The sequence below is a fragment of the Hevea brasiliensis genome, chromosome 15 (genome assembly GCF_030052815.1).
Source record: "Hevea brasiliensis isolate MT/VB/25A 57/8 chromosome 15, ASM3005281v1, whole genome shotgun sequence".
Taxonomy (NCBI): domain Eukaryota; kingdom Viridiplantae; phylum Streptophyta; class Magnoliopsida; order Malpighiales; family Euphorbiaceae; genus Hevea; species Hevea brasiliensis.
This window is the reverse complement of record NC_079507.1, coordinates 4,502,998-4,512,182: the sequence shown is the minus strand read 5'-3', so window position 1 is coordinate 4,512,182 and position 9,185 is coordinate 4,502,998. Positions and strand designations below refer to the sequence as shown.

The 9,185-nt window shown below is 35.6% G+C and overlaps 1 non-coding gene across 1 annotated transcript; it reads left to right on the top strand.

The window, feature by feature from the left end:
* Positions 1–6,444: 6,444 nt before the first annotated feature.
* LOC131174173 (small nucleolar RNA R71) lies at positions 6,445–6,552 on the top strand. The gene has a single exon (XR_009144422.1). It is a non-coding gene; the product is annotated as a small nucleolar RNA R71 (small nucleolar RNA).
* Positions 6,553–9,185: the final 2,633 nt, after the last annotated feature.

Below are 9,185 nucleotides of genomic sequence, written 5' to 3'. Positions count from 1 at the left end.
CGATGGTGGGAATGGAGGAGGGAAGAAGAAAGTAAAAGAGGAAAAGGGATATTAAGGTTTCGGTCGGCGAAGAAGGGGGTGTGGGGAGAACGATTAATGCCGAGAAAAATGAGCAGGAGGGAGGTTGTGAACAGAAACGACGGGAAGTGGGAGGTGGGAAAGTGGGGTGCCAAAAATTTTGATTTGCACAGGACATGCGATTTTCTGCATAAGGGGAGAATGGGTGTGCATAAGTTATGCACTCTCTTATGCAAGTTTCGACAGAAAATGGGAGGTCTGAAAAATTGGTTATGCAAAAGTACATAACTTATGCACTCTCTTATATAAGTTTCGGCAAAAAATGGGAGTGTGAAAGGTTGGTCGTGCAAAAGTGCATAACTTATGCACTCTCTTATGCAAGTTTTGGTAGAAAATGGGAAGTCTGAAAAATTGGTTATGCAAAAGTGCATAACTTATGCACTCTCTTATGCAAGTTTCAGCAAAAAATGAAATCCCATAAAATTTGATTATGCAAAAGTGCATAAGCTGTGCACTTGGTCATGTAGATTTCGACAGAAATAAAAATGCAGGATTTGAAGTTATGCAAGAGTGCATAAGTTATGCACACACTTATGCAAGTTTCGGCAGAAATTGGGAATTGGCAAAAATGTGGCGGTGCAGAACTGCATAAGTTATGCACACCCTTATGCAAATTTCGGTAAGAAATGAAATGGCAAAATTTTGGTTATGCAGGATTGCATAAGTTATGCAAGAGCTTATGCAGGTTTTGGCAGAAAAGAAAAATGGTAAAAAAAATGAGACCTGAAAGTTGCATAAGTTATGCAGTTACTTATGCACATTTCAACAAGATTCAGATTACAATAAAAATACTTTGCAAGTTTGAAAAATACACAAGAATGAAGAAATGTAACCCTGTGAAGTATAAATCATGAGAAATTATCATAAAAAAACACATTAATATATGCAGAATCCATCATAATTGCACTATACAAGCTTGTAGAAGAAAGTTCTACATAAGAGACATATGTGAGTTATGTCATTTTAACTCAAACCCTGCAAATTAACATTCTAGCACATTAAAGTGCAATAAAAATCTGCACAAAATTGCACTTATCCATAAAAGAAAATAGACTCTCCAAGTTATGCCAAGAAAATACAACATGTGCACATTGAATCACACAACCCAATTAAGTTCAGAACTACTAAAATGACCCACTTACCATCATATTAACATGATAAGCACAATTACATAAAAGTTACACACCCAACCTCAACAAAGAAGCAAATACCATATGCTGTAGACCCTTTTTGCTGAAAAGTTTTCTGCATAAGCCAAGAAGGGGTCCTGAACAGGTTATGCAATAAAAATAAACCAATCTTGGGAGAGTTAATGGATAAAATATCAGATTAAGAGTTACTCTCCAGCAGTGCAACAACCTTCATCCATTGAAATACATCTACAAAAGACAAAATTCAACAATGTCAAAAATTGAATTTGGGGAGATTTAAGATAAAAACAAAAGTAATGCAAATAAAAGTAAATCAACAAAAGCAAAATAAAAGAACTTGGGGTGCCTCCCAAGAGCGCTAATTTATAGTCCTTAGCTGGACTCTTCATGCATCTCACTAAAAAGGAGGTAAGGGATCAGAGAGCTTGTAATAGCTTGCTCCCTTTATTGGGTCTTCAGTTATATAATGTTTTAATCTATGCCCATTGACCTTAAAATTCCTAGATTTTTCACTCCAAATTTCAATTGCTCCATAAGGGAAAACTTTAGAAACTCTATATGGACCAGTCCACCTTGATTTAAGTTTTCCAGGGAACAATTTCAATCTTGAGTTGAATAACAAAACTGAATCACCTTCTTTAAATTCCTTTTCCTAAGATGCTTATCATGCCAAACTTTAGTTCTTTCTTTATAAATACGGGCACTTTCATCGGCATCCATCCTCAATTCTTCAAGCTCATTAAGTTGCAATAGCCTCTTCTCACCAGCTTGCTTGAGATCAAAATTCAAGGTCTAAATGGCCCAATATGCTCTATGTTCTAGCTCCACAGGTAAATGACAAGACTTACCATACACCAACCTAAAGGGAGTAGTTTCTATAGGGGTTTTGTAAGCAGTCCTATATGCCCATAAAGCATCATCTAGTTTGACAGACCAATCTTTCTGAGAATTGCTCACTGTTTTCTCCAAGATATGTTTGAGTTCTCTGTTATAAATTTCAACTTGTCCTGAAGTTTGAGGATGGTATGGGGTAGCTATTTTGTGCACTACGCCATACTTCCTCATTAAGCTCTCAAATTGCTTATTACAAAAATGTGAACCCCCATCACTAATTACAGCCCTTGGAGCTCCAAATCTACTCAAGACAAATTTCTTCAAGAATTTCACTACCACCTTAGCATCATTAGTTGGAGTTGCAATAGCTTCTACCCACTTTGACACATAGTCAACTCCAACTAGAATGTCTTAATTACCATATGAAGAAGGAAATGGGCCCATAAAATCTATTCCCCATACATCAAATAATTCCACCTCAAGAATATTATTTAGGGGCATTTGATCTTTTTTTAACAGATTTCCACTCCTATGACATTTATTGCATTCTAACACAAATTTTCTCACATCCTTAAAAAGGTTTGGCCAAAAGAAACTAGCCTGTAGAATTTTACTAGCTGTTTTAGAGATTCCAAAGTGTCCTCCATAATTAAAAGCATGGCAATGATGCATAACACTCTCTATCTTCTCATCAGGAATACATCTTCTTATTAAACCATCACAACATCTCCTAAAGAGTAAAGGATCATCCCATCTATAAAATTTTGCCTCATGCAAAAACTTTTTCTTTTGTTGCCATGTCATTCCTAAAGGTAAAACTCCACAAGATAGATAATTCACCAAGTCTGCATACCAAGGTAGTTTAGCAACAAGAGAGAAAAGTTGTTCATCCAAAAAAAACTCATCAATAAGGACTTCATCCATTTCTTCATCATCCAATTTCAACCTACTAAGATTATCTGCAACTACATTTTCAGCTCCCTTCTTATCTCTAATTTCCAAATCAAACTCTTGTAGCAGCAGAATCCACCTAATGAGCCTAGGTTTAGCCTCCTTTTTATGAAGTAAATACCTAATAGCAACATGATCTGAAAATATAACCACCTTTGAGTCAATAATGTAAGGTCTGAACTTTTTCAATGCAAAGACAATTGCTAAGAATTCCTTTTTAGTTGTTGCATAATTTGTTTGAGCCTCATCTAGTGTTCTACTAGCATAATAAATAGTATAAGCCCTTTTGTCCTTTCTTTGACCAAGAACAGCTCTAATTGCATAGTTGCTAGCATCACACATAATTTCAAAAGGTAGGCTCCAATTAGGCGGTTGCATGATTGGTGCAGTGATAAGAGCTTATTTTAACCTACAAAAGCCATCCAAACACTCTTGGTCAAATACAAATGGTATGTCATAACTTAACAAATTAGAAAAAGGTTTCGCTATTTTAGAAAAATCCTTGATAAAGCCACTGTAGAATCCGGCATGTCCTAAAAAACTTCGAATTCCTTTGACATTGGTAGGAGGAGCCATCTTCTCTATCACTTCAACCTTGGCTTTATCAACCTCTATTCCTCTGTTAGACACCAAATGTCTAAGCACTATCCCTTCCTGAACCATGAAATGACACTTTTCCCAGTTTAACATAAGGTCAGTATCTGCACATCGCTACAAAACTTTAGAAAGGTTAGCCAAGCATATGTCAAATGAAGATCCATAAACAGAAAAGTCATCCATAAAAACCTCCATTATATCTTCAATGAAATCTGAAAAGATTGCCATCATGCACCTTTGAAAAGTGGCTAGTGCATTACACAACTCAAATGGCATCCTCCTATAAGCAAAGGTTCCATATGGACAAGTAAAAGTCGTTTTCTCTTGATCATTTGGATGGATAGGGATTTGGAAAAATCCTGAATACCCATCTAAATAGCAAAAATAAGAATGCCTAGCCAGTCTTTTTAACATTTGATCAATGAAGGGAAGTGGAAAATGATCTTTTCTAGTGGCAATATTTAATTTTCTGTAATCTATGCACATTCGCCAACTAGTCCCTGTTCTGGTGGGAATTAATTCATTATTTTCATTTTTGACCATTGTCATTCCACCTTTTTTAGGGACAACATGTACTGGACTCACCCAAGTACTGTCTGGGATAGGATATATGATCCCTGCATCAAGCAACTTCAAAATTTCTTTTTTAACAACTTCTTTCATATTTAGGTTCAACATCCTTTGATGTTCAATAGATGGCTTACAATTTTCTTCCAAAATAATTCTGTGCATGCAAAAGTGTGGACTTATTCCCTTAATGTCATCTATGGTGTATCCTAAAACTTTCCTAAATTGTCTCAACACTCTTAAGAACTTATCAACCTCTAAAGTGCTCAAGTTTGCATTTACAATTACTGGATATGTGTTATTGGGGCCAAAAAAATCATACCTGAGCTGAGAAGGAAGTTGTTTAAGTTCTACCTTAGGTGCATCTTCTTCCTTGAATGATGGTTGATTATATTCAACTTTTTCCTTTTGTGTGAGTTGAAAAACTGGAGCAGAAATAAATGGTGGACTACCCTCTAAATGTTGAGCATATGCAGCCACATGAGGGTTATCATTGTCTATGCTTCCTCCATGAACCAAGCAATTTTTAAGTGGATCTTCCGGATATCTCTTTCTGAAGTGTTCTTCAACCAGCTCGTCCATGGTATCAATTCTCAAACAAGTATCAGCTTCAGAATGATGTTTCTTCATAGTGTTATTAATATTGAAAACCAATTGATCTTCACCGACTCTAAGAGTCAATTTTTCTCCCTTAACATCAATTAATGCTCCTGCTGTAGCAAGAAAGGGCCTTCCCAAAATAATTGGAATATTAGAATCCTCTTCCATGTCCAAGATGACAAAGTCAACAGGTATATAGAACTTCCCAACCTTCAGAGGCACATTCTCCAAAATCCCTTCAGGATACTTAATTTATCTGTTAGCTAATTGAAGAGAAATGTGGGTTGGCTTAAGATCTTCCATATTGAGCTTCTCATAAATGAAGAGGGGCATAAGGCTAACACTAGCCCCTAAATCACATAAAGCTTTTGTAGAACATGATTATCTAATGTGGCATGGAATTGAAAAACTCCCTGGATCCTTAAGCTTTGGAGGAAGTTTCCTTTAGAGGATAGCACTGTATTCTTCTGTCAAAGCTACAGTTTCATGGTCTTCAAGTTTCCTCTTGTTTGAGAGAATTTCTTTTAAAAATTTTGCATACGAGGGCATTTGTGAAAGAGCATCAATAAAAGACACATTTATGTATAACTTCTTCAAAACCTCTAAGAACTTTCCAAATTGCTTATCAAGCTTGGCTTTCTGAAATCTTTGTGGAAAGGGAAGTTGTGGTTTGTAAGGCTCTGGAGGTATATACTTCTCTTCCTTCTCTTCAATTTTCTCTTTACCTTTTTTTGCACTTTCTTTCTCACTTTCTTGTTTTTCACTCTCATCAATTTCTTTCTCATTTTCTCTCTTCTCATTATTTACAACCTTCCCACTTCTTAGAGAAATAGCTTGACACTTCTCTCTTGGGTTTTCCGGTTGACTTAGAAGTTTTTCAAAAGACTTGGTACCTGAGGAAGATGCTTATTGTGCAATCTGATTTTCCAACATTCTATTATGTGTTTTCATCTGTTCTAGCCTTGCTTTCATCTCTCTCATCTCTTTATCATACTTAGTTTGGTTAGCAAGAATCTGTTGTAATAAAGCTTCTATGGTGGAACCTTGTTCTTGCTGTTTTGGTGAAGGTGCAGGATTCATGTTTCTCTGCTGAAAATTAGGCAATGGTTACCTATTTTGCTGATATAGAATTCCTTGTTGCTGTTGTCGTTGAACATTCTGATTTGGGACTTGACTTTGCTGATTTCCCGATGAAAAGTTAGGATGATTCCTCCAAGTTGGATTATAAGTTTGAGAGTAAGGATTCCCCATTTGTTTGTTTCCATAATTACCAACATATGCAGCTTGTTCTCTATAGTCTATTCCACAGCTGGTAGTTCCTTCTGCATAAGCAACTTGTTGTGAACTTCCAGATGATAATGATGAACTCACCAACATACTTAAATCTTCCATCTTCTTAGCCAAAACATTTGTAAGTGCATCAAACTTTACATTGATCATGTTGAATGGATCAAGGTCATACATTCCAGCAGCTTGCCTCTTTTGAGTTGGAGTTGGTCCTCTTGGACTACTCCAAAGATGAGTATTCTTTGCAATTTTCTCTAATAGCTCATAAGCTTCATCTTCATGCTTCATAATAAATTCTCCTCCTGTTTGAGCATCAATAATCCCTCTAATTGTAGGAGTAACATTGGTGTAAAAATTCTAGTTTATCATCCATTTTGGAATGACATGATGTGGGCATTGTCTCTCTAATTCCTTCCATCTCATCCATGATTCATAGAGAGTTTCATCTTCTCTTGGTCTGAAAGCTGTCATTTGATTCCTCAATTCTTGAGTTTTTCCAGGTTAAAAATATTTTACAAGAAATGCATCAGTGAGTTGCTCCCAATTTGTAATGGAGTTGTGAGGTAAAGAATCAAGCCAATCCAATGCTCTATCCTTCAAAGAGAATGGGAATAGCTTCAATCTTGCTGCATCATTAGATACTCCGAGTTGTTTTTGCATGTCACAGATCATAACAAACTTCTTAAGATGAGTATGAGGATTTTCTGAAGGATGACCTCTGAATTGAGAATTCTAAATCATTTGTAGTTCTCTAAAATCCATCTTATAGCTATTTGCATCAATTCTTGGTCTTGCTATGCTCTCTCTCAAATCATCAAAACAAGGAAATGCATGATTCATCATACTTTCCCTAGGCACATTAGCATTTACAACCTCTTCACCTTGGGCTACATGTTCATTGTTTCGATCATTACCAGCATTACCACCACTAATTCTAATTCTTTCATAAGCTATGTCTGCTTCAATTTCAGTTTCTCTCAAGGCTTCTTTCCTTTTTCTGGTTTCTTTCTTGTTGGCTCTACTAAATTTCTCAATTTCAGGATTAAACAATAAGGATGTGTCACTTGTGCTTCTAGCTCTTCTCATAAAAGATTAAGAGTACCTAAAAAGAATAAACAAAGACAAAATGAAAAGATAACAAAGATAAAACTATAAACAACTAAAATAATCAAGAATTCAATCTTAAACTAACAACTCCCCGGCAACAGCACCAAAAACTTGATGTGGCCCAACCACAAGTGCACGGGTCGTACAAGTAATATAGAAAAGATATCGTTTCCACGAGGAGTTGTGTTAATGATCGAATTTTTGATATAAAAATTGACTAATTTGAACTATTTTTGAAATTAAAGTAATAAATTGATAGATATTGAAGTGTGAAATCCATATGTGCAAAATTAATAATCTATTCAACAATGTAATGATTTAACTAAATTTGTAACAAATTAAAATAACAAATTGAAATATGGCAAGATTTAAAATGGCAAGTAATTAAATTCAATTAGAAATTAACAATGATAAAAAGGGCGATTCCGGAGTTCGGGAGTTCATATTCAAGCTATTTTGGGATTTTTAAATTGGTTATCCAATCTTATGGATCTTACGGGTTTTAAGGAAATTAATTCTTAAATCCTTTGAATACCCTTTCGAGTGGGACAAAGAGTGCCTTAATCAATCTAATCCTACTTTCGTGGAGTTAAAATTAATCAAGACCCATTAAGTTCCTTAATTAATCTATAAATCCTCTTAATCCTTAGTCTATTTCTAGATCTAAGTTAATTAAGTCCAATTTCTTGATTATCTATCACAAGGTTTTCTTCTTTCGGTGCTTCAACTATGGATTAAGAACAACACTTAATGGGATCCTACACTAAGCATGTCATTGAGTACACAAGAAATGAATAAAACTCATTAAAACCACAAAATATGGATTACCCAATCAAAATCCACAAAATATCTCAAATATTACATCCCAACTTCAGAATCTAATGAAAACTACTCACTATCCATAATATTTACAAGAAATTCTAAGTTAATATGGAAATAAATCTTTAATCTAAGCTAAGAACTAAGAAACTCAATATAAGAAAGGTAGGTAATATTCAAGAAAGGAAAGAAAACTCCAAATCTGGTCTAGAAATGGAGAGGTGATGTTTTTGCTCCCTCTTTTTGACTCTTCCCCTACTGCTGCTCCCTTTTATGTCTCTTCCTCCCTTTCTAAAATGAGATAAGGGCCTATTTATATCTTTTTCTGACAAGTAGCCCTAAAATGGTGTGTTTAAGGTTTGTTTTCACGTGGGAATCTTCTGTCAGCTCATTATGATGACTTTATAAAACTGCATAAGTGGATTGCATAAGTTATGCAGTCCCTTATGCAGCTTTTGGCAAGTTTCTGGGCTCTCTGTGTGAAGCTACATGAGTAGGGCATGAATCTGCATAAGTTATGCAGTAACTTATGCAGATTTCGACAGGTTTGAAAAATTGCTTTTTCTCCCTGTGCAAAACTATACAACTTATGCGGTAAGTTATGCGCAATTTGGCCAATGCATACTTCAACTTTGAAACTTGTTTTTGACATCTTTGGCTGTAGAAATCACTCCTCATTGGCAAAATTTCTTTTTTAGTCCCTCAAAAACACCATTTTTCCTACAAAATAAAGTTAAATTACAAATTAATCCAAAAATTGACAATTATGAAAAACTATCTAAATAACTAATAAAATTGACTAAAAGTGACTAACAATCAAGTAAAATGGCCATGAAATTAAACCTAAATGACTATGCAAAATGCATGTATCAGTTATACAGTAGACGGGTAAGGGGCGTCACATTTAGTGGTATCAGAGCCGAGGTTTAGGCAGTCTTAGACCTAGATAGTTAGGAATAGATAGAGTGCATCGCATGCATGGGCCTTTAAATAGAGTTAAGGTGACACTAATGCAGATTTGTTCTTTATCTGTTTTATATGATCGATGGCATATGATCCTTCGGAGCATGGACCTCCAGGACCGATAGAGGAGGAGGTAGAGAGTCAAGCACCCGCACCTGCTCCTAGTCGAGGGTGCAGTAGTAGTAGAGCAGAGTCCTCTCAAGGTGCTATGGATAGGGCACAGCAGGCCTT